Genomic DNA, 26979 nt, shown 5'->3' with positions numbered 1-26979 from the left:
TGTTTAGAGAAGTTATAACATGAAATCCACCCTTCTATGTACCATATTAGAATATGGTCTGTAATCTACTGATTTATAAGAATAAATAACATATTTATTCCTATGATATATAGAATATTAACACATGAGTTTGCTGGGAAAATCAACAAGAAGATATGGGTAAAGGTTCTGTTATTCATTTCCTCCCATAGAAAATGTTATAATTCCTGCTCAGACTGCTACATGGATCTTATGGGGACCCTGACGATGGTAGTTTCTAATCAGAAAACAGTCCTAGGCCACAGAGAAAGAGAAAAAGAAAAGCCTTGGTGGAAAAAAGTAAGGGAAGCTAGCTCTTACCAGCTCCTGGTTTGTTGAGAGCTGGGGTTACTTCATGCAACTTTACAGTCATCCCATATGGAAATTGTAAAGCTCACATGGCCCTTGGCCTGTAAAAGCTCCAACAGGTCAGGTCTTTTGTCTCTGTCTTGGGCACATTAGAAAGTTATTTCATGTCTCTTTTCAGATATGGGGACTTTTAGCATCTTAAGGAACAGCCAGCTCTGTACTCAGGTAGAAATTTCAGAGACTCTGGCTAAAAGAGGAGAATGATACCACTTTTCAAGACTTCTTTTGGAGTGAGTATCATCATTCATAATCCTTTCTCCATCAGCTTTTTTTTTCTGTGAAGACTCCATCCCCCTCCTCCCTAGAGTATAGATCATCTCGGGACAGGTCTCTTCCTTCCTTACAGAATTTTAAAAATTCTGAATCTTCTGTAATAATCTAGCCACCCTTTCAGCCAGCATAGCCTTCCAACTCCAGCTCCTAAACAAAAGCACAAGAAGAAGCCTAAATAAAATGCAATATGAGAAGGAACTCGCCACTATAATAAAAATCAATTCCTGCCAAGCAGAGCTTTCCCCACCCCCCTTCTCCTGAAAGTGGAAATGATATTTTCCTGATCACCAGAAGAGATGAAAAATCCAAGGTAATGAGTGAAGCAGAAAGCCAGTAATGGGATTTGGGTCATTGACATTCAGGCTGGACCCTGGGAATGAGGATGCTGGCACATAAACTGCCTGGAGCTACCCGCCTGGAGCCCTCACTGAAGGCCAAGGACACACTTGAGAATGCCTATGAGTATGCCCCTAAACAGGGCAGGCAAGGACAGACAGGAGAGGTAGATCCTCTTTTTCCACTGAGCCCAGAGAGCTGAATTATGCTCAGATTAATAGGAGACGACTCCACCTTGTTTGAGAGCATCTTTGTCCTAGCTGTCAGACATATGGATCAGATGGAGGTCAGCCAGCGAGAGGGAAAGTGCTGTTCAGAGCCCGCAACTCACTTGTGGTTTGTAGGATCTCAGTTCTGTTCGCTAGTTTTTAGAGCCCAATACAGCCGTATGTACTGCAGTTAGGTTATTTTTAACTTGGTCTTATGAACAGGTTTACTTTCCCTTTTTTTCTCCCCCCTGTCCTTCTCCTCTTCCTTTCCTCTACTTTTTATTTATTTCATTAATTTAATTTCTTCTTCTTCTTCTTATTATTATTATTTTGTCAATCATGGGGTTTGAAGTCTAGGCCCGGGGATTGTTCTTGAGCTCTTCAGCTCAAGGCTGGAGCTCTTCTACTTGAGTCACAGCACTACTTCTGGTTTTCTGATGGTTATTTGGAGATCAGAGTCTCATGGGACTTTTGTGCCCAGGCTGTCTTTGAACCTTGATCCTCAGATCCTGAGTAGCTAGGATTACAGGCATGAGACCACTGGTGCCCAGGCTTTATTTTTCATTATTTCTTTATTTTCTATCTTTTTCATGCCACAAAGATGAGGCTACAAAAGGGAATTATTAAATCAGAAAAGGCACCACAGATAACATTACACAGGAGGCAACAGACTCACAGTGACCTGCATTTACTATGTTTCTTCTTTCTTCACCTTATCTTGAATCTGAGAGTGGTTTCAGCTAGAAAGGAGATATATTCCAGTGGAAAAAATTTGGTTGGACACTCAGAGGATGAGCACTTGTCTCAATGTTAGCTGTTAAGTGATGAGGATATCTGAAGACTGGTAAGAGCCAAGGATCTGATCTGGCAGAGCTTGTATGAATCCAGAAAGGAGGACAAGGTTGTATGTAATGGTGTTTGCTTTTAACACAGCTATGTGGGATGCAAAAAAGAAGGATCACATCCAGGGTATCCTCAGGAAAAAAAAGATCCCATCTAGAAAATACCTATGGCAAAGGGGCTTGGGGTATGTGGACCATGTGGAAGAGAGCCTGACCTGAGTCCAAACTCCAGTACCAACATTAACAAAGAAAGAAGGAAAGAAAGAAAGAAAGAAAGAAAGAAAGAAAGAAAGAAAGAAAGAAAGAAAGAAAAAAAGAAAGAAAAAAAGAAAGAAAAAAAGGAAGAAAGGAAGAAAAGGGAGGGAGGAGGAAGGGATAATAGAATGAGATATAGAGGGGATAAGAATGAAGGACAGAGAGAGAGAGGGAGGGAGGGTGAGAGAGAGAAGAGAGAGAGAGAGAGAGAGAGAGAGAGAGAGAGAGAGAGAGAACAAAAGAAAAGAAAAAAATGACTTCACAAGCTTCTCAACTGCTGCCCTACTGTTCCATACTACTACCATTCTCTACTTATTTTTCTTCACTGTGTGTGTGTGTGTGTGTGTGTGTGTGTGTGTGATGTTTGCTGTCATCTCCTCAATTAAAGTGTAGGATAATTCAGGACAACAATTACTTTATCTTGTTCACTGATGAAACCCCCACATTTAATTATGCACAGGACACTTTTCAGGTATATGGCAGGCTTCTGCTCAGGATAATGGTGCATATGTCAAGGACAAAACTCCACAACCTAACAAATGGTGGTAACTCCAGCTCTCCTTTATCTTGTCCACTGTTTTATAAGTGCATACCACAGAGGCCAGCCAGAGGATCAGGACACTTGATGGTTTAGAAAGGGTAGCAATGGAGCCTGAAGTCAATGTACCTAGATATCTCAAGGCTGAGGAGATTGGGATTTCTAAATCCACAAAAGGGCTTGACTGAGACTTCTTCATGGAGCAGTGCACCAAGCATCTATAAAAACAGAAAGAATTTTATTTATGTTATTACAAATTACCAAGCCTTTCAACATTTAGTACTCATTTGGGCCACATATGACCTCATCTAGTAAAAAATATCTCACCCAAAGGGATACAGACACAGCAAGAGGAGAATTACTTCTTTTAGAATAATTCTCTAATTGCAATGTAAGAGGCATGTCTAATTACTATGGGCTTATGGATGACGGGAACCCAAGAGATTCTGCAGAAAAGAAAGGACTAGGAGGTGCTCCCTGGAGGAGGTAGCAGCCGAAATGAGGGTCAGGAAGCTTGTGGGACTGCCTTGTTCAATATGGTAGTCACCAGTCACATGTGTCTACTTAAAGTTTCATTAACTACAATTAGTGTAACTTAAAAGTCAGATCCCAAAGATCTCAATGTAAGACCAGATACCCTGAAAATATTACAGGAAAGGATGGGGAAAACACTAGGACTCCTTGACACAGGTGGAAACTTCCTAAATAAAGATCCAGAATCAAGGAAAGACTGGATGAATAGGATTGCATCAAACTGAAGAGATTCTGCATGGCAAAGGACATAGCTAGTAAAGTGAATAGAAAGCTCACAGACTGGAAGACAATCTTTACTAGCTATGCATCAGACAAAGGTCTCATATTTAAAATATACTCAGAGCTCAAAAATTTACCCCCACCCCCCAAAAATATCCTCAAAGAACAACTTAGTGAGTGGGCTAGGACTTAGAGACTTCTCCAAAGAAGAAAGCAGAATGGCCAGGAGACACATGAAAAGATGTTCAACAGCTGTGGCCATAAAAGAAATGCAAATCAAAACCAATGTTTGAATTCCACCTCACCCCAGTTAGAATAGCAGTTATCAAGAAAACTAACAATAACAGATACTGGTGGGGATCTGGTCAAAAGAAAATGTTACTACACTGTTGGTGGGAATGCTCAAACACTCTGGAAAGCAGTATGGAGGTTTCTCAAAAGATTAAAAATACAGCTTCCATATGACCCAGCAATGTCATTCCTGGGCATTTATCCAAATGATCACAAATCAGACACACTAAAACCACCAGTACAACCATGTTTATTGCAGGACTGTTTAGTATAGCTAAGATATGGAATCAACTCAAATGCTCCCCAATGGGCAAATGGATCAAGAAAATGTGATATATATACACAATGAAGTTCTATGCTTCCATTTGAAAGAATGACATTGTCACATTAATAAGGAAATGGGAAGACTTGCAAAAAATTGTCTTAAGTGAAGTAAGCCATACCCCAAAAAACAGGCTGCATGATTTCCCTCATTTGTAATAATTAGAATGTGACTATAAATCTACAATAAACACAATGGCTAGTAAAAGACAAAAAATATACTTGGATGTGATTAGTTGAACAGGACTCTATTTACACAGTGAGACCACAGGAGGGCTCTTAGGAGAGGATCATAAGGGTTCAATAGTTTTGTGCATATTATATTATATAAAATGATGTTAATTGAAATGAACTCCAAGGAATGGAAACAAGAGGTTGTTTTTTGTTTTTGTTTTTGGAGTTTGAACTCAGGGCCTGGGAACTATCTCTGAGTTATTTTGTTCAAACTAATATTCTATCACTTTGAGCCACAGGGTCACTTCTGATTTCCTGGTGGTTAACTGAAGATAAAAGTCTCATGGACTATTCTGCTTGGGCTGGCTTTAAACCTTGATTCTCAGATCTCAGCCTTTTGAGTAGCTAGGATTACAGGCACAAGCCACCAGTACCTGGCAACAAGAAGTTTTTTTATTGGAATGTTTGTGTTTCTTTTCTCCCCCTTTGGTTTATTCCCTTTTGTAGTTGTTTTTTATTTGTACCCATTGTCTTGTGTATAAGTTTCTCTGGTTTGGGGAGGGGAAGGGGAAACATAGAAACTATGAGACATTGGGTGAACCAATTCAGGAGTGATATTCCCTAGAATTGATGTTGGAAATGCACTCTACAACTTGGGAGAGGAAAAGGGGGCTTGGGATAGGCAGAAAACTGGGAGAAAATGAGGTAAAAGGTAACACTCCAAAAAGAAATGACTCACTTCTTGATTTATGTAACTACAATCTCTTATAATAAAATTTAAAATAAAAAGTTAGACCCTCAGTGGTAATATCTATATTTTTAAATTCTATAGACACATGTGGATTGTGGCTCTTATATAGAGGGCACACAAATGGAATATTTCACACAGACGCTTCTCCAAGTTAGAAATCTCCAGCCCATTGTGCAGTTAGGAATGTTTCACTTGCAATAATAAAAAATGTTGGCGTGAATAAATTGGAGAATACATTTAGAGAAACACTCATTTTCATCCTCAAACTGAGACCCTCGGAACACCCATTTACCTTACCTCTATTCCCATCCTGTCACTTTGTAAGAAGGGGTAGATTCTACCTTTAACTTTGAATTCAAAAAAGAATGTCATCTATCTAAAATGTCCCCCTGACTATTGCTACATTATCTTCCCACCATCTTACACACTTTATTAATAAACTGAGAGATTGTAAAAAAATGTCATTTCAGTGATGATTTTCACGCTCAAAAATACACACAGCTCGTTTTGAAAAAGGCACTCCTGTTTGCAGCCAGCCAATCCATCTCGTCCATGGTTGTCCCAATGAGTTGGATGATATGACACATGGTAGAAAAACATATTACCCATTACAACTGGCATTACATTATCAGCTGTAAATAATTGATAGGTCATGATAGAGAAATAATAACTTGGGGCCAGGAGTTTGGCCTAGTGGTTGAGTGCTTGCCTAGCATGCACAAAGACCCAGGTTCGATTCCTCGATACCACATACATAGAAAAAAGCTGGAAGTGGTGCTGAGACTCAAGTGGTAGAGCTCTAGCCTTGAGAAAGTTCAAGGACAGTGCTCAGGCCCTGAGCTCAAGCCCAGGACTGGCAAAAAAAAAAGAGAGAAATAATAACTTTCCCTCTGAGCTATTTGTCTGAGGTCTTAACAATTTAACTTCATTGAGGCATACACCAACCTTGAGAAGCAGATGTAATGCTTTGCTAGTATTGTAATGCTAAGCACACAGGAAAAGGTGGACAAGGAGGGGGGGGCAGCAGTTTTGATTAGAAAATGCCAGATTTAGCAAAAGGAAGTACAAGACACGTAAACATTACTTCTCCTAACAGATCGTTAGTTGGTTGTCTGAAATTCAAGTTTAATGGGATGTCACATATTTTCTGTGGCAACTTCAACGCCCCAGCTTTCAATTGCCATCATAAGAAATGACCACACTCGAAGAGGCTTGAAATAACTCAAAATTATTGTCTTCATAGTACTCTAGGTTGGATATTTGAAATTCATTTCACAGGAATGAAATCACGATTCCCTTAGGAGTGCCTTCTTCATGAGTCTCTGGGACAGAATCTATTTCCATGTGTTTTTGCAGCTTTCGGAGGCCATCTGCATTCCTTGGTTTCTAACTTCCAGCTCGATGGCCTCTGCTCCAATCCTATATCTCCTTTTCTGTCTCTGATCTCTGTTTTTTATAAGAACCCTGTGATACAGGTAGAATAACCCAGGATAATCCCACCATCTCAAGATCCTTAATGTCATCAGACCTGCAAAATCTTTGCCATGTAATCTGGCAGTCACAGGCTACAAGGGCGAGTGGAAGGATGGGCACTTTGAAAAGGAGCAATGTTCTGCCCATGACACTCAGCCTAGGGAGAAAATGTCTTGGGATATCCACTTTGCATAGATAACACAGGATGGCACTTAGGTTATTGTCTTGCTCTTGGACATCTGATCTTTCACAACCCACACCGTGTCTGATGCGTGAAGTCATGGGAGAGCTTCATTTGTGGAGAAGATCTAGCTCAGCATCCTGACTGCTCCTCCTCCTCACAGCATAAGTTCCTGTGAGATACAAATACGAATGCTGCCACCTTCTCCCAGGGCCAGCTGAAGGAGGCTGGGATTGCTGAAGCATGGCTGGGTTTGACTCTCGTCTTTCAGGAACGCATTTAAGGTGCATAGTTATGAAAGTGGAAGATTCCTTTCAAGGTGTTCACCTGATAAATCATGCCAGGAACCTGCTTTCATCTCAAAGCAAGACTTTTTGCCATTTATACTACTGATATTTTAAGTGAGATCATATTTTTAATTTGTGGGAACTTTTTTTTCAGTCTCCAAGTCTTCTCTCTGGCCCTGATGTCTAGAGTGAAAGAGTGTCAATAATCAAATCTTCATTACATTGATCCCAGATGCCACTCAGGAAATGGCTACATTGTTGTCAGTCATTTATATCTTAGTGGGAGTGAAGACTCTCAGATACAAATTTGACAGGAAAGAAGAGAACGTAAGGTTTGGTGTGTAATGAAGTCCTGATTTGGGGAACAAGGGATGTCACATTCTAACTCTTGATGTTTTGGGTTTTTTTTTTCTTCCTACCTGAGTCTGTTTTTGCTCCCTAAGCTTCACTGAGGAGAATCAGAAAGGCTGTGATAACCACTGCTGACCACTTCAGAGAAGAAGGGAGGCTGGCTATTTCTGATTAGAAATCAGCATGGGAAGATCTTGAGATCCAGTAAGGTAAGCTATGTTCCTGGAACTTCCAGTAGCTCAGAAAGACTGGAACCCAACAAACTTATTTTCTGCTCATAAATGAATTTTGTTGATGTTTCATTAACTATGGTTAATTATTCTGAGCACTCAGGCGTGTCATCTTTGTTTTACCAATACCTAGCGCCATGCTTGTCATGGAACTGAGGAAATATCTAGGGTTGATTACCTCTGAGCGCAAGCATTGCATTGATTTCTACAGCAAGGCCCACCTTTTCACACAGCCCCTTCCTGAACTCAAGGCAAATGACATTTAGTATCATGGTAAGTCTGAGTACTTTGGTTACTTAAAACTCATTACCTGTGAACTTTTGGCATGGAATCAATTAAAAAGTTTCTTAAAGATAATATTTCACTTGGTATACCATGGTTTCAGAGAGCCTCTTAACGTGTTAAATAGCCACATAGGTCTTGACAATTTTTTTTAAATGTCTCTCTTTTAAAAGCAAGGCCACTGCCAGAGAATTGAGCCTCTGGTAGTTAAGTGTTGGTTGTGGTTTTCCCCAGAATGAAACTCTGGGCATGTTGAAGGTGGGGTGAGACAGGGAGTGGGAACTAGGAGGGAATGCAAATACTTATGTCAGCTAAGGTGTCAAATTTTACATGTCTGGGTTTTGTTTCCACCAGACCTTAGACTCTGAAATCACCCTTCAGTTCTATATGCTTACTGGAAGGGCTGGCTCAGATTCAAAGAAATCTCTCTAAAATAGAGATGTGAAAATGTAGGAGGGGATAGTGATAGGGCCAGTGTAGATGGAGCCAGCAAACGTGTGGTGATTTGAACATGCAATGTGAGACACACTGCCTTTCTGGTGACTAGCAACCTGGAGTCAGGATTTAGGAGATGAGGATCAGTGTTTGGCCAATTGACAAGTGGTCTCAGAGTCTTCTGGGGTTTGCTTTCTCTGCGTCAGGTCGAACTCTGTCACGTTTTAGACTGTTAGAATGTATATGGTCCTTTCTGTGGATAACTCTCCACGGTTTGAAATCACCCTTTCCATGTGCCAGACTGCCACCTCTGTTACATTCATTCCTGTGGATTACAATCTTGATTTAGTCTCTCCGGGAAACTGAATTTTATGCCCCTCCACAAGCATCTGGATGTAAGCCACAGCGCAGTATTCCTTACAGTGCTCTCCAGAAACATTTTCAATTTCTGACTGAAGAAGAGCAGAGGGTGTGATTAATCAAATGTGTGCACACCTACTTATAACTAGCCAAGCACTTTTTCTGGGTTTCCAGACAAAATTAAAATTAACTCCAAAAAATTCAGGTGCTATCCTCTTCATCTTTACTTTTCTACGTTTCTTTAAGGTTATCTTCTATTCTAACTCAAGTAGGATTTTGTTACAGAAAGAGCATGGAATATAATACAGTTCTGAAAGTTTAGCCTTTCAGAACTGAATACCGAGGAGTGGTAAGACTGCTCAATGAGTTACCATCTGAGCTGTACCAGAAGGCAATATTGCATAGAATTTATGCTTGAGTTCAGAATTCATCTCTGCCACTTGTTAGTTGTATGACCTTGAACAAGACACCATGACCCAGTTTTCTCATTTGTGGCATGGGTAAACAAGCAGTCCTCACTCCCAAAGGTATCAGTAAATGTAAAAGGAGAATACAAATGAGCACTCTGAAACAGAGTCACAACTATTTGCATACCCTTCCTAAGTAAAGTACTTTATTTTCAGCAAATGGTAGTTACTATTTATGAAGGCCTTATTTAATATTAAGCCAGGATCTGAAGGAAGTCCTTAATATGTTAATTTACTCTTTATCCTCTCCCCTTGACTACCTGTGAGTTTGTACAAGTCTTATGGTACATGTAATACTAATATATCAAGGCTCAGAGAAGTTAAATAGCCTCCTAAACTGACAAAACCAGGGAACAGAAGCTCCGTGGTCTGAATCCCAACTGGCTGATCACTAAGTCTGTGCCCTCTTCCCCTAGTTCTGGTAAGTGGCACCTATTAAACCACATGTGCTTAGTATCTTCTTTGAACCTCATAGTGCTCATTGAGAGCAGTTACTACAGGCTCCACATTTTTCTGACGGAAGCAAGGAAGGGAAGAGAGGTTAAGCAACTAGGTTCAAGTCTCAGAGCTAATGGTGGCAGCCAGGATTGTCCATGCCAATTCCACCGACAACCTATGAAACAAGGCAGGGGGCAGTAAATGTGTGAAGCCCCTGCTTCAGGGCATGGACTCGTCTGCATCCAAGGGTGGAGAAGAGGCCATGTGCCTTCATGAGGCAGCAGATGAAGACAGCACCTGGAGTAGTCCATTTTCTGATGTTACCCCAGCACAGAAATTCACAACTCTGCCCGCACCCCACCCCATCTAGGGAATGTGAACCTCAGGGATGAAGCTTAGAGACCTGTGGCTGACAAGCTTCTCAGATGTTTTTGATGTGAAGCCAATTTGGAAATGAAAGCAGCACAGTGGAATTCAGGTGCATGAGTGACATTTCCCCAGGGTGAGGAGGTAGGTGAGCCGAGCCTGAGATTTCCAGCACTGCCACGTTCCTTCGAGGAGAATAAGCAACATGCTTAGCCTCACCAAGCTTTCGTTTTATCATTGGTAGCATGAAGACCAGGTGGTACTGGGTCCCTGGAAGGAAGATCATCGTAACATCAAGGAGTCTAATCACAGAACCTAAGCTCAAGGGCAAGTTTTCCCCCTTCCCAGACCTTCATACTTCCATGCAGATGTAACCATTGTTTATAAGCATCTCCCGTCGCAAACAATGCAACAAGGTGGGCTATGCTCTGAACAGTTCGAAGGCTCCCAGAATATTCCTTTCAATTGAATCTTTGCTTCTCTGTTGTCATATCTAGAAACCTAATAATTTCTATGTGCTTCTTCTGTTTTTTGTATGCCAGTATTGGGGCATGAATTGAAGGCCTACAAATTGTCCCAGAGCTTTTTTTTTTTTTTTTAACGTAAGCCTGACACTCTACCACGTGAGCCACATTGTTCCACTACTGGCTTTTTTGGTGGCTAATTGGAGGTAAGAGTCTCGTGGACTTTCCTGCCAGGGAGGACTTCCAACTGTGATCCTCAGATCTTGAGCCTCCTATGTAGCTAGGATTACAGGAGTGAGTCAATGACTTCTTAGTGATGTTAATTACAAAGTATTCTTACTAGTCTCTGAAACCAGATAGCTGAAACTTGTCTATTGAAAGATTGTCCATTTAAAGATTGTTTCTGTATCTGACTTTGGTATCTGGTGTATTGTATGTATGTTTATTTGACATAGGGAAGGGAAGGAGAAAAACAAGATAATTGGGAGGGTGTGGTAGAGGGAAAGTGGGAGAAAAATATGAGGAGTAATGTACCCACTACCCGATGAATGTAACTGTAACCCCTCTATATGTTATCCTGACAATAAACTACAATTAAAAAAAAAACAACACAAAAATTTTTAAGAAAAGATTGTTTCTAGAATTTGCGATTTTGTGATTCTTTTTCTACTTGAGTCAGAAGTCAGCATAATGGTAGATTTCTTTCAGAATATACCACATGAAAAGGGAACCCTAAGTTAACCCCAGGGGTCTTCCCGAGGTGTGTCCGCATGGTCTACTCTGCATCCTTTTTTCAGCCTAAAGAGGCAAATCTGGTAAGTTTTGCATGGCAGCAAATGAGCTGCATCTTGGGAAAACTCTAGACCCTGAAAAAGCCATGGAAAATGTCAGAGGGTTATCCAGGTTGGAGAAATAACTCTATTAGTTACAAATGGCAATTTATGCCTCTCACAGACAAAAGGGGACTCTTTTTTTCATAAGAAGCACAATTACTTTCTTGTTCCTGCAAAAATGACTTCTCACAGCAATAAAATAAAGTAAAATGATTTCCAATCATGACTTGGCTCTCTTGTGTCTTGGCAGAAGGTAAGGAAACTCAGCAAGTCAGACCATGCCAGCCCAAACATTTCACTCTAGTTCTTTATTCCCCACTGGACGCTCATAAGCAGACTTCCTGATATACCTCGCAACCTCATGCCATGGTGGTTCATCTGAGTCAAGTTGAACTTTGGGCAGAGAAATATGATTTCCTATCACTGCATATTTTCTTAGATGATGTCAAGATAATTGATTCATTGCTGCCTGTCCCCAGTGATTTCACACTCCCGAATTGTGAGTGTCTTATTAGGGATACAAAAGTAGCAAAAGAGATCATCCTTGTCTCGAAAGAGTTTGCAGTCTTGCTGGGAAGCACAGCATAGAAGAAAATAATTGGAACCGTAAAATGTGAGATCAGATAGATGTCCATCAATATAGCCATTGAGGACTTTGACCTGAGAATCTCCTAGAATGCGATTGTCACATACAGAGTTGAAGGAAACTCTAAGAGAAGTAATTTGAGGTGACTAGTTCAAAAGTTAATCAGTGCAATTAATGTATGATCCAGATTATCTGAAGTGAAAGGATGATTCTGGGTGGTGGAAAGACAATAATAAATAGAATCAGGCTCTGCGTTCAGGAAACCAGGGTACCAAACAGCTAGATAATGCTTACGGAGTTCTTACTAGGAATAAGGCTCCACAATAAACAGTTTTCACTTCATGAAGCATACTGTCTGGAAGGGTAAGCAGCTATTAAATAAATAATTAAGCATTTATTTAATTGTCAGTGGGAAATTACAGAGCATTTACCCATGTATAATTTGGGAGACTTGCTCCTTGAGCTTTGTGGGGAAGATTATTCACAGCTGGAGTAGAAGAGAGGTGGTTTTGAGGATCTAGCCACAAGTTAAGAGACTTCTGTCATGTTCACAGTCGATACCACTCTTTATTTTGAAGGCACATTACCTACCCAAGTGTCTTTGGGATGGAAAAAGAAATGACCTCCTGCCTGAGTCTAGCCCTACCATACTTAGAACCACTCTGATTTGAGATATCATAGCACTGCATGTCATTCTCTCTCCTTCCTCTCTACCTAGTCCATTGGAGATGTTCCAAAAGGTCCATGAAACAGCCATGACTTCTCTTTGTCATCCCTACATTTCTATGGGAAACACAATCTGGGCTCTAACTATTCTGTCCCTCCAGTGCCTCTTTTTCCCTTGCTATACTTTCTTTCTTCACAACTCTTACTGGCATCTGTCAGTGCATGTGTTTCTTTCTTTTTGTAGTTATTGCATGTTTTGCATTCTAGAATATAAACACTGTCCAATAAGATTGGGTGTCTGTGAGGAGAAAAATTTAAATGTATATATGATCGTGTGAGTGTATATATACACACGTGCATACACTCCCTTTTGTCAGTGGCTTATGAAACCACTTAATCTGTGCCAGGCACTACTGTAGATGTCAGCTTTTTACCTGCACATCTAAAAAAATCACAGCAATTTAAATACAGTAGATAATATATTATTAACTTTACTGACACAGAAAAGTAAGAGGGCCTCTTGAACAACTTGGCCAGTATCCCAAAGGTGTCGAGGAGAGCGAGAATCTAACTCAGTTTGAGTAAGTCCAGAGATACTGAGTTTCATTGCTCTGAAGGGACTTGTAGAAACCAACAGGAACTCCCTCAGCCAGGCACTGCTGCCTAGAGCTATCAGGTGGGAGGTTTCAGGGAGAGACTCAGAACCAACATGCTTGTACATAAGTCACAGGGAGTTTGCACGGAGTAGTATTTACCATTGACAAGTCAAAACGGCTTACGCTGGGTGACTAAACTGAACACCTACCTTTACATTTTTCTCTTTAGGAGGAAAAGGGAAGCAGAGAGATGCAGAGGAAAGGAGTGAAAAGTTCCTCTGACTTGTAGCCAGAACCTTCCTGTCCGGAAAGTTCTAACTTGTCTCTAGTAGGAGTTCTTATTCATACCACGGACAATGAGTCTTCCAACGCAGACTCTTAGAATATTCCTAAGTAAGGAGTGAGAGAAGGAGGAAAAAGGGCCGTCAATGAGTGGACTCAGAGAAACTTATTTTCAAATCACAGCTGTCCTGGGAGTCTTCCTGGAACCTAGCAAGAGATTTGAGACTCAACTACACAGAAGTACTGCTGTGGGAACTTGAAATTGAACTTGATTCCAAGAAATTCAAGGGCTAAAGATTATGGTTTTGGGGATGGCAAAATTCTGAATGCTGACTGTTGGCAGTCAGAGATTTGCTTGGGAGATAGAATTCTGAGCAGTAGCCAGCAGAAGAATTTCATTGTGTCATAGCATTCTATTATCATAAGACATAGAGGACCCAGGAAGGGAAGGTGAAACCTGAGATGTGCTATGGGGAAGAGGCCCTAGAATCCAACTTGTTTTTTGCTTTTCCTTTTCATTTTGGATCAAAAAAGTTTTCTTCACTCCAAAGACTAGAGATTTGCACACTCATAAATCGTGACTCTGCAAATAGAGTTGTTTAAGGGAGAATAAGGTGTCCCTTGAACAAATACATAATTTGGGTATGACAGACATTTTTCTTTCTTTTTTCTTTTTGTCAGTTGTGGGACTTGAACTCTGGGCCTGAGCATTGTCCGTGAGCTCTTCAGCTCACAGCACCACTTTGACAGACATTTTTGTCTCTGAGCCACCACTGAAATCAGTTTCCTGTACTTTTCTCTAATTAGGAATGAATTAGATATGTGCTCCAAGTCTCTTTAGCATAAGACCATGTGACCAGGTTCTGTCCAGTAAGGTGTAGCTTGAAAGCTGTCTTTATATCTGACCAGACCTCTCCTTTGTAACAAAGGCATATAATATCCCCTCACTTCCTCTCATTTGCTTTCTATCTACTTATTTCTCATGGGTGCCTCTTGGTTCTGGAATTTAATGTGGCTATGTAAAAATATGATGCAAAAAAACAGGGCCGCAAGAGAAAGACTGAGTAGATGAGCAGTATAAGTTTAATGAGTTCATATCATGAAGCTATTGAATCAGTCCTGGAACCCTCAATCACCAGATAGCTTGCCAAGTATACATATCTTTTCTTCAAGTCTGCATCATTTGCTTAATATCATTTTCTTGTGGGATTCCCCTATTGAAGAAGCACCCTTATCTTGGTTAGGCTTATACGAAACAATATTGCTATGCAAATATCTTGTAGGAGCTGGCAAGGGTTGAAGGTTAAATACTCTCCAGATTGTGATGATTCAGATTATGGGGCTGAGAATCAGCTCTTATGGAGGCCATGTCAGAAAAGCGACACGAATTATGCTTTCTTCTCAGGGCTGTGAAGTGTGAAAAGGAGTCTTCCTCTACGGTCTTTAGAGTCTCCAACCATGGACAGACATCTATCCCAGCCTCCATTGCAGAAAAAGCCATTCTGCTTACTCGCCTAGATTGTAAGCCTAGGAATAATCCTGGATGTTTTCTCTCACTTCACAGAACATGCTGTATCAGTCAGAGGGTCCTCACAATTCCACCTTCAATCCACCATTGTCTGCTACACCTACAAGTCAGAAGTCTACATTACTACTTCTTGTTTTCTAATTAGTGATCTTTCTCCTCTTGTCAGTCTCCCCACAACAAGGCCAGTCCTTTTTATTTCTTCCATTATTTTCTTCCACATTTTGACCAGCATTAACTAATTGTACCAGGGGCTTCTATCTTGACGTGTCTATACACACACATGTTGTATCTTGTTCAAACTCATCCCTCCATCGTTCTTTCTTACCATCCCTCCTCCTTTCCCAAACCACTTTCAACAGCATCATTGTCCCATTTTTACACATGTTCATAAAGTATTTTAACCAAGTTCATCCTCTTTACCCTGGCAGTTTTCCCTCTCCTTTCCATGAGTAAACTCACCCACGACAGGACCTGTGTTACATTTCTGTCATTAATTGTTTAAAGAATATGATAATTATTCAGAGGCGTTTCTCTCTGGTGATGTTTCACAATACATATATAGTACATATATAGTGTTTTAGTCAGATTGACCCCTTCAGTTACTCTCAGTTCTCCCTTCCCCACGACCTCTATTATTCACCTCTGTCAGTTTCATTTGGTTATTTTCATTCACAGATGCAGTATATCTCAATATCACTCTTTAACATTCTATTTATGTTCCCATCAGCTCCTTCAAAGGTTCCACAATTGGGTTGGGAGCTTGGCCTAGTGGTAGAGTGCTTGCCTAGCATGCACGAAGACCTGGGTTCAATTCCTCAGTACTACATACATAGAAAAAGCCAGAAGTGGTGTTATGGTTCAAGTGGTAGAACCCTAGCCTTGAGAAAGCCCAAGGACAGTGCTCAGGCCTTGAGTTCAAGCCCCAGGACTGGCAAAGAAGTTTCACAATTATAAATGTTTTATGTATTTACATAAGATCCTGTGTGTTTCAACATACATGTATATGTGTATATATATTTACCTGTGTAGATCGTCTACTATCTATAGCTACTCCGCCATCTACATAAGAGAGGAAATATGTAACCTCTGAATCTGGCTTTCCTGAAAATCTGCCTAAAGTAGCCTGCGTCCCCTTTGCATTGCAGGGAACTTAGTGACATAGCATAAAGAGGTTGATCTTTATACCTATTGCTGTCTTATCCCTAAAAGTCTTGCATTGCTAACCTACCTCAGGCTAAATCGTAGAGGGCAGGGACAGAGGCTTTTCACATCTCTGGCCACAGGGTCTCTCACTTTCAGCGAATAATTACACCAATAGAATACTAATAGAGTACTGACATGAGACTTGAAAGTCTCTATGCTTCACATGCTTTCATTTGGACAATGCAATGAGTGCTGTGAAGACCAGGAAGCCAAGAATAGGTTGTTTTAGTTCAGTGATATGCAATTAAAACACATTGTTTTTAAATCCTAAAATTTTATTTGGGTCTTTTTGGATCTCTTTCTATGGGCCCCCTGTGTAACTAATATAGGGAAAAGTTACCTTTAGGAGACTTGTTATTCCTCCAAATTCCCAGGTCACTGGAAATGCTTACAAGGTGGAAAAGAAAGGCAAAGTCAACAGGTCAATATTTATTGAGTAGTGAACCCAGAGATTTGCATAGCAATGCAGAAAGTCCTACCATGTCTGTATCCTCAGAGAAAACTTACAAGCCCTAGAGAGAAAGCTGCAGAGGTGCAGGTGGGGAGAAAGACCTGTAGTCTGATTAGAGCAGGGACATTGGTTATGTGGGAGCAGGTTCTCTATAGAGTGATAAGGAGAACCGGGATTGCAGTATGAATCAAAATGACCCTTGGAAGTTCTGAAAGGGACTATTAAGTCACATAAGGCATATCTTTTCACATAACAGGGTTCTAGTGTTAGCTACAATCTAATGCACATAGTTGTTGGCATGTAATTTGTGAAAAGAGGCTGAGTAATATATAAATGGATTCTTCAAGGCTGGCATCATGTGAAGAAAGATGATTACATTGCAAAGTGCGAGTGACCTCAGAGATAGGCCGATGTACTATTAGCTCTCTTTCTAATCTAATGGAATCCCTATTGTTACTATTACTATTATTGTCATTATTATTATTATCATCATTATTGCCTCTTTGACTCCTACTCACGTGATTGAATCTTGCCATTTAAGGATCACATATGATACTCTGGACACCAGTGATGATTGAAAAGAGTGTTAGGATTTGAGTTAGAAAGCAATGAGCTTATAAATGAAATGCAAATCAATGGAACAATGAGATTCCACCTCATTCCAGTTAGAATGGCCAATATCAATAAAATTAACAATAACAAATGCTGATATGGATATGGCCAAAAAGGAACTCTATTACACTGTTGGTGGGAATGTAAGCTTGTTCAAGCACTCAGGAAGGCAGTGTGGAGGCCCTCAGAAAAATAAGTAAACATAGAGCTCCCCTATGACCCAGCATTTTATCACTCCTGGGCATTTATCCAATAGAGCACAAGCAACGCCACAGTAAAACTACCAGCACAACACAACCATGTTCATGGCAGCATTATTGACTAGAACCAAGATAATGGAATCAGCCTAGATGACTCTCAGTGGATGAATGGGTAAAGAAAATAGTATATCTACAAAATGGATATCGACTCATCCATCAGAAAGAATGATATTATACCATTTGTAAGGAAATGGAAAGAATTGGAAAAACTATATTAAGTAAAGTAACCAAAGGAACATACGTTTCATGGTTTCTCTTGTTTGTGTTAGCTGGAATTAAACATATTAGGTAGTAAGTAAACCTATTAGGTGAAAAACAAGGGGTTACAAATTAATTAACTGAAGTACAATAAACTCCAAGCACAGCACGAATAGTCTAATTATTTAAAAAAAAAACTAAGTCAAAGCTCAATGAAATAAGTACCAGAAATGGATACTTAAAACAAGGGTGGGTAAGACTAATGGGAGCGGGAAAGAATAAAGGGGGTAGGGAGAGAATGCTGGGAAGTATTCATTCTATGTACCACAGAATTGAGAAATATAAGGTAAGGGGTGCACTGAAGGGAGAGGTGAAAATTTTGAAGTGATGACACAGATCAAAATGCAGTGAATACATGAACTGCTTTGTTCAAAGGCAAACACATACATGACATAAAAGTAAGTAAGGGAAGGAGTGGGGGCGAAGGGATGGATGAGAATGTTAATCAAGATGAAGTGTATTCATAAACTACTTTGGCGAATAGCAAACTTATACAACTTGTACAAACTTATAGATAATAAAAATATTTTTTAAGAAAAGGCAAAGCAAGCAAGCCATGGGCTTGAGCCTGTGCTTTCCATATCTACTCCTGAGATAGATGAACTTTCCCCATGCTTTCCTTTTTCCTCCTGTGTACATCTCTTGTGTACATGGATAGTCATGCACCTAAGCTCTGAGCATTGACAATTAATGGTAGGTCTGGCACAAACTTCTGTGTTCTGGCCTCTACAGTTGATCCCCCTTGCAGCTGGGTGTCGGGCTGTAAATCCCATATGGCAGGGCCTGGAAATGGAGGGAATCTGGTACTTGGCACAGCCACTCATCCACCACCTAAAAGCCCCAGCTTGGATTTGCAAAGTTAGAAAAGAATGCACCTAAATGTTCCCTCTTTAAATCTGGAGGCTTGTTTGTCATAGGTGCTTTAGCTACTTTTTTATTAGTGAGAATTCGCACCCCTTTCATAAACCTTCTGTGACATAGCTCCAGCATTGGTCGGGGTTCCTCCCAGTAAGGGATCCTTCCCAGAGAATCCAGCCCATCCTCTCACAAGAAGCCATTGAGGAAAGTTCAAGGAAGAGATTGTCTGCAGGGACGTGGTGGATGCTGAGGAAACTCCAAAGGACGCCACTGAGCATTACCACCATAAACCTGACTTAGCTTGTTTTCTGAGGTTATTGCCTAACACAGGCTGGATCATTAACTAAGGAAAGGCACTTATGCAGTTTATGTTTTTGGAAGCTAGGAGGACAGAGGGAATGGTGGTAATGGCTGTGGTGAGATTTGGGCTTCTTCAGCTGAAGGTGGGAGAAAAGAAGCATGAGTGAGCACTGAGAGAAGACATGAAGCAGAAAGTGACAACTGCTTTTGTAACAGCCCACTCTTGCAGTGATAATAGCATTAATCCATTCACAAGGGTTCCTCCCTATGACCAAATATCTCCCTTGAGGCACCTCCTTCCAACACCAGTGCACTGAGAATTAAGCTTCCTCCATGCAAATTCTGGATGCAAAGCACTCATCCCACAGGCTTCATCCTCTGCCTCTTAGAAGTCATATTCTTCTTCTGTGCCAATGCATTCATTGCATCCCACTGGTCGGAAGGTTTTAACTCTTAACAGTAGCAACTCAAAAATCTAAAGTCTCCTCTGCATCACATAGAGAGGAGACTCCAACTATGATTCGCCCACCCTAGAGCAAATTTCCTCCAGCTTGAAGCTCATGGAATTCAAACAAGTTTTCTGCTTCCAAAAGACAGCAGTTGAACAGGCATTGGATGGACTTTCCTATTACCAAGAGAGAGATAAGCAAAAAGAAAGGACTCGTGGGCCACCATGAGTCCAGTGTCCCCCGTATGAAAGCTGAAAGCTGAAAGTGGGAGAACAAACTTTGTGCTCTGCAGGGTCAGAATCTCAAATCCTCAAGCATCCCTATCATAAAGGTTTTGCTGGGTTCCGCCGATGCTTAGGCTCTGTGTGGTTGATGTCACAGTCTGGCCCTGCAGGAAGATAGCTCTACTGCTCTGGGGTCTTCTGGGAAACTCCATCCCTGAACTTCTACGAGGAATTGCACTGCTAGGGAATCTTCATGGTTCTTCTGCTCTTATGGCAGCAGGTTTCTTCCTGGCCCCCAGACTATTTCCACATCCTTTGAAATGTGGGTGGAGATAGCCATGCTTTGTACTTTGTGTACCTAAGACTGAGTGCCATGGGGATGTCACCAAGGGTCATGACCTGTCCTGAATTGTAGCCTGACTTACATGGGGGCCCCACTCGATCCCTGTGTGACCGTGGAGGACTGAGAGGACAAGTAAGGAGCAGACTCAAGGCATGTCTCGGCCGTTTCCTATGGTGGTGTCTTAGATCCATTCCACGACCCCATCCCGACCTAAAGAATTATTCCTGTGAGAGAAGCGGTATCTTGAAGAGCTCTGAAACGCCGTGGAGGTTCTTTGATCCCATTATTGTTTTTTTTTTCTGCCATTTTAACAATTAGTGTAAATTAATTGTGCAAAGGAGTTTCATTGTGACATTTATGCTCATGTGCATAGTGTTATTTTTTTTGCCAGTCCTGGGCCTTGAACTCAGGGCCTGGACACTGTCCTTGGGCTTTCTCAAGGCTAGAGCTCTACCACTTGATCCATAACACCATTTCTGGCTTTTTTTTCTATGTATGTGATACCGAGGAATCGAACCCAGGTCCTCCTGCATGCTAGGCAAGCTCTCTACCTCTAGGCTAAACTCCTGGCCCTGCATAGTATTTTTAATTGAACACCCCCCCACCTTACTTTTTAACTTCCTCCCACCTGTCCCCTCCTTTTAGAGCTTTTTTGGTGGGTTTCATTTTGCTACTTTCATTTATATATACAAAGTACTTCTATCTTATCCTACCTTTCCTTTTTCCCTAACCTGCAGGTCCTCCCCAGTAGTGGATTGAAGATGTAGAAGAACAAGCAGTGTAGTTCTGTCTGTCTGTCTGTCTATCTATCTATCTATCTATCTATCTATCTATCTATCTATCTTACTATCTCTATATCAATTGATTTCTTCCTGTGTGTATCTAGATCTGTGCATATGTTTTTGTCTATAAACTGGGAATCCTTAGTACCTATCTTATGGAGGTTGCACTGTACAAACACCTAGTAAGAAAGCCAGAAGATCATAAGCTCAAGTTCAATTACAGCTCTGCATTTCTCTTTGCATCTGCTGTGGATGGATACATTATATGTTGATTTCTTCAACGTTTAACTTTCACTTTTTTGATGTGTTGACATATTCCTTTAATGAGAGGAGATTTTTTCCAGTGTGAATTTAATTCTGGCACTTCCGGGAGGCTAGTATCTTTCCTTCTGTGTGATTTATTTTTGAACCTGGGTGGGGCTTGAGAAAATCTCCAGTTTCAGGGTTTCTTGGAAGATTCCTCCTTCTCAGTTTCAGACACTCATTGTAATTTTCAGGGTGGTATTCTACAAGGTTTCCTGTTCTGACTGCAGACAGCAACCATGTGTAAAGTCCTCTACTTTATCCCTGCCTGTATTCCATTACTTCAAATTTCATGCCCGTTCCTGGACTTATGGAACAGAATTGCTTGTCTATGAGTCAGAGACTTACACCTTTGCAAGCAAGTGATAAAAATTGCCATCTTGGTAGACTTGTGTAAAGAAGGAAATCCAGCTTATGTGGCTCCTCTGCCTTTTTCTTACAGTATGACTTCAGCCCTCCTCTTTCTCTCTGTAATATGGGCTCAGCATACCTGTGTTATTTGGCAGATATGTGGAGATGATGAAATGTGAACAAATAAAAAATCTAGAGACTTGGCCTAGTACATAGCAGGCACTCAAGAATTCTTGTAAAGAAAAATGTCTAAGATATCATGAGGATCTTGACATACTACCTATCAAGGGGCTAAAACTGGAGCAGATAAGTTCATAGAGTTTCAAGAGCCTTCAGAGTCCTCCCGGGCTACAAAATGTCCTCCTCATTCTACCTTTCATTCTCTTATTTAAAGTGTTCCCAGAGCATCTTTCTAGTGCAAATGGAGTCCACAGATGTCTAATCTAGTCTTGCAGATTCTTCCAATGTAAGAAAGGAGATGAAAAAAAATCATATTAAAACATACCTTTTGAGTAAAGCAATGTGAAAAACACACATTGAAACATGCAAATGCCAAGAATAAAAGAACCTTGATTTCTGGGAATCCCTTGGCTGAATGCTGTTTTTACCTTTTCCATTTTTCCATGTGGGATGCACGGCACCCATCTTTCTCTGTATGTTTCGGGAAAAAAAAAAAAACTTGCACTCTCATGGGTTAGGGATCCAACCTACAGCCTTAATTCTTCCTTTGGAGAAGCTTATCAGCAGAACTTTTTTTTTTTCTTATTAACTGAGCACTACCTTGCCATGTATATCAGGGTTTGCTTGGAGATTAGAAAACCAGGGTAAAGTAGGTGTGGTGGCACATGCCTGGAACCCAGTGTTCAGGAGATGGAAGCAGGATAAGTACAAGGTCAGCTGTGCTACATTAGAGACTGTCTAAAAAAAAAAACAAACGAACAAGGAAAGAAGGAAGATAGAAAAGGAAAAGAAAAAGAAAAGGAATAAAGGAAATATGAATAAAGAGCTATGAGCAGTACTTAGAAAGAATGTTTAATAGTATTGGCAATTATTGTTGGAAAAGGTCAGTTTCTTACCAATTTAATCTATTGCCTTCATTTTGTATGTAAGTAAACTGAGTCTCAGGAAGAGAAGTTGGGACTAATTCCTTGATTCCTATGGTGACTTCCTGCCCTCAGTTCCACTATTTTACATAAGTGCAATTAGTGAAGATATGACAAAAATCATACCATCACTTTACTGATAGTAGTCTTCTGTCTTAGAAATCATCTGCAAAGATCTAGGAAACAAATCTGTGTGTGTGTGTGTGTGTGTGTGTGTGTGTGTGTGTGTGTGTGTGTGTGTATGTGTTGGTATTGTAGCTTGAAGTCAGGGCCTGGGCACCTAGATTTATTTCTCAAGCCTAGCTCTCTACCACTTGAGCCACAATTCCACTGCAGGCTTTTTGGTCGTTAATTGGAGATAAATCTCACAAATTTTCCTTCCTGGGATGACTTTGAACTTTGGGCATTTTTGTTTGTTTTTTGGTTTTTGCCAGTCCTGGGCTTGAGCTCAGGGCCTGTGCACTGTCCGTGGACTTTCTCAAGGCTAGAGCTCTACCACTTGAGCCTCAGCACCACTTCCGGCTTTTTTCTATGTATGTAGTACCAAGCAATCGACCCGGGTCTTCATGCATGCTAGGCAAGCACTCTACCACTAGGCCAAACTCTTGGCCCCAAATTTGAACTTCCATCCACACATCTCAGCGTCCTGAGTTGCTTGGATTATAGATATGAGCCACTATTGCTCGGTTCAAGGATTATACTTTCTAATTTTTTTTATTATGAAGGTGATGTACAGGGGAATTACAATTACAGATAAAGAATACATTTCTTTTTGAACACTGCTACCTCTTTCCTTGCTCTCGTCTAGTTTCTCCTTCCTATCCCTTGTGCCATTGTTGTACTTACTCACTTTTGGTCCCACCTTTGGTGCCCTCCCCTTTATTGTTCCAACTGCACACAAACTAACAAGACCAAAGGGAAAGGAAGCAACCAAAAATATGTCTTGCTTCCTCTTCTCGGAATTCATTTCATAAAATGCTATTTTACCTGATGGTTTGCACATAGCTATGGAGTCAATCGCTCTAGACCTTCACCCACTGAGACCAAGGGATGACTGGTAAAGTACTGTTTTTATTCCTTCATGGTATCAAGAGAAGATAAGGGACTTTGAAATTAGGTCAGCATTTGGACACTGAGTGAACACTAGTGTCTGCAAACCCTGTGTCTCAGCCTTAAAATGAGTATAATCACATCAAAGCTACCTCACCATTTTGTTGGCTAGATTGTGGGTAATAAAGCCCTTGGTGAAATGACTGGAACAGCAGAAGTGTTCCGGCAGCGGTCTGATTTTTGTTTTATGGCAAGTTAGCTCTTTTCTCCCCTCTGTCTCTGTCAAGTACGTGTCTGAGTCGCAAGACAGTGGTGCTGGCATGCGCCAGGGGATCCCCAACTCACCTGCATTTTTCAGGGTGAAAGTGTCTCCATCTTTATTTTGTCCTGTGGGATATAGTGGCTTGTAGCAAAGGTTTGCCTCTGAGAATTGACATACTTGTTCACAATCTTGCTCAAATTCTCACGCACCTGGAATTCATCAATCTTTCCAATAAGACAGAAATAGGCTTATTTCTGGATTCTTCTACTTGTTACCGTGCCAGTCTTAATTCTTTCACAAGGCAACAGCCTACCTGATCCTCAAGTTTGTCCTGTAGCTTTCTCATTAAACTGTAGCTATTACTGTCATCATAGTCTTTGTTCCCTTGTCATAACTAAAATATATCTCACATATCACTTGGAAAACTGTGAATATTGCAAATGTGATCCTGTCTGTCTGTCTGTCTGTCTGTCTAAGAAACAGAAAATATATTTGACCCCTTCCTTGGATATTCCTATTTATTTCTTAAATGTAGTGAGGTTCATATTATTATTCCCATGTAGCAGACTAGAAACTAGAAGGTTAATTGTCTATATTTACCACACAGGGTCCTTAGATTTTAATTACAGAAATTGAGGAAATGTTATTTTTTTTACGCTCCTTGAATAGTGGTATTAGGGAATCACAATGATAGGTTCAATTCTGTAATGTGCATGGCTGAGGGTTTGACTACATGGTACAACGGATTGTTCACTGAATCAATCTCCATGTTTATTTTATTTCATTGTGACAGACCTTCCACTCCTGGAGTTATTCCAGTCCCGTTATTGGGTTCGATAGTTCGGTTCAGAGAGGTGAGGGGGATTATGTGGACCACTGAGGTAGAAAAGGGACACAAAGACCCTGTGCCCACATAATGACAGTCACACAGGAGCACACTCGGAGTTCACACATGAGACTGGCAGCCTGCCGGATGCTGGCAGGATTCCTGATGAAGCAGTGTTGCACAATTACGAAGTTGCTCTGCCTGAAAGCAAGATCTCAGAGTAGAGCACTTGACTGGGTTCTGCCATGTTATTTATCACTGTTGTTCGTCTCTGTTGTCAATATTAACATAAATTATTTACCATAATGCTCACTTTCCTTCCCAGCCCCCTCCTCACTATTTAACTGAGAGGAAGGAAGTCTTTCTTACGTCATGACTTCTTGGAAATAAAGAGCTTTGTTCCGTGGGAGCAGTTCAACTGGAAAAAATCTATTCTCCATTGGATAAAAACTATTTTTCTTGCCTTTTACAAATTACCCCAGATATCACTTAGTTTACTGTTTCTCTGGGGCTTGTACCTCGATTGGAACAAGAGCAGTAGAATGCAGGGAAGCAGGGAGATATGGTCAAAGTAAACTAGGGAGACAGTGCATCAAAACATTGTCAGTTGAAAGAAAGCTAAAAAAAGATTTAAACCGTGCAGAATCTACACAAGTTATATGGGAGAAAAAGCTGCTTTCTAAGATCCACTCTCTCCCTCTGCCTCAGTACCAGCTTTTGTATGTATGGGGAAGAAGGCTGTATAATAGTCTCTCCTGGCTCCACCACACAGCCAAGGAAAATTAGAGAGGATGCCACGTGAGAAGATGGCTTAATGAAAGCCCAATTAGCTAGATGGTTTCCTCCACCCCATCCCGCTGTCTTTTTTTTTCCTTTGAGCCTACAATGTGGAAGCAAAGCACTCTGAGGTGGCAGGATGGGAGCTGTAAGCTTGGAGGTGAAGCAGAATGAAGGTTCTGTCATCTCAGGTGACTGCAGCTACTACATGAAGCTCAGACTTCTTACATTTGGACTTGAGCTACACACACACACACACACACACACACACACACACACATCATGAGTTTTATTTTTACATCATTGGAGTTTTAGGGTTTCTGCTATATGTAGCTAGCTGGTACTACTTCTAAAAGACAAAAGAGCAAGGAAGAGTTGGAGATGGTGTGACAGAGAAAAGAATCCCCAAAGACGCCAGACTCTTGACCTTCAATAGATTGAGGTAATGGGTGCCCACAAGGGATCCATTTACCAAGAGAGGTTACATACAAAAATTAGAAAAGAAGAAAGTGACTATGATTTGGAAATTTGAAGGTGGCAGGAGCTATACCACACATCCTCTTGGGAGTCCTAGAGATGGCACCTACAGATGTTGGTGTTCTGAAGGAGACATTAGAAAAGGAGTTACAAATTTAGTGTGTGATATGTAAAGCCAATGAGGTGGTTTGATTGTACAGGAAGACCTCAGGGATGCTGCCAATCAGAAGAGAACTGGGTAAATTCGCTGTGGGACGGATGAAAGTGGTACCCAGCTATGTGCCTACCTCGTCAGGGTTTCAGCAGGATTCAGTAAACGGATGATCACAGATCTGGTATGTCACTGCTCCCCTCAGGGTCTCATGTCTGCAGGGTAAAGAAAATGTTACACTTCTACTCTCCATTCCTATTGAAACGAAGGAAGAGGGGGCTGCCGGGCAGAGTGCCAAGTTAGTATTTCCCAGTAAGTTCCAATTCCGTCCACCACAAAGCTTTATGTTATCTGAAAGGTGTATCATAATCATAGGAATAGAAGTAGCTTCCAAAGAGTTGTGAAGTACTGGAGTAGGCAAGTGGATTTATTTAAACATGCTCAAAGAACCATCAAGTAGTAGACAGCTGTAGGTGTGTCTCCCACTGCACACTCACTCACTTTCCTGACTGCAAGATCAGATGTCCATTCTGCTGTGCTTTCTAACCACCCCTCATCACTGAGTTCCAGAAAAACCACTCTGGACTTGTTGAGTTTTTGTTTTATTTCCTTTTCTTTTTCTCCTCAGAGCAATCACCTTGATATCCCAGCATGGCACTAACACAGGGACTGCATCATAATTGCTTGTTCACGTCAAATTGGTGGCTGATGAATTTGCCATCTGCAGATGTCTGGCTTGACTGGTCACTGCTGGGTGTGCTAGACTTAAGACACTCCTGGTTGAGATCAATACTCTATTACAGAAGCAGTCGGCTGCCAGGCAGACACCACAGGGCTTCACCTCTTTGCCTTTAGGCACACAGGCTCTGTGAAAAGCTCAGGTCACAACTGCAAGAGTTGTGGATGAGGGAGCCACTAATGAATCCACGAGGACCCTAAAGCTCCACTGTGGCTGGTCTGCACACTGCAGCAGGCCCTTCACCT

At 41.1% G+C, this 26979-nt stretch overlaps 1 long non-coding RNA gene across 1 annotated transcript in view; it reads left to right on the top strand.

Moving 5' to 3' along the window:
- The first annotated feature begins 7560 nt into the window (after positions 1–7560).
- The window catches only part of LOC150059237 (uncharacterized), a 28084-nt gene continuing 8665 nt past the window's right edge, over positions 7561–26979 (top strand). Inside the window, exon 1 of the long non-coding RNA XR_016536613.1 lies at positions 7561–7631. This is a non-coding gene — a long non-coding RNA (uncharacterized LOC150059237). The remainder of the gene's footprint in view (positions 7632–26979) is intronic.

This window comes from Megascapheus bottae, chromosome 9, assembly GCF_031878675.1.
Source record: "Megascapheus bottae isolate mThoBot1 chromosome 9, mThoBot2.hap1, whole genome shotgun sequence".
In the NCBI taxonomy this organism is placed as follows: domain Eukaryota; kingdom Metazoa; phylum Chordata; class Mammalia; order Rodentia; family Geomyidae; genus Megascapheus; species Megascapheus bottae.
This window is presented reverse-complemented; position numbering and strand designations above follow the sequence as displayed.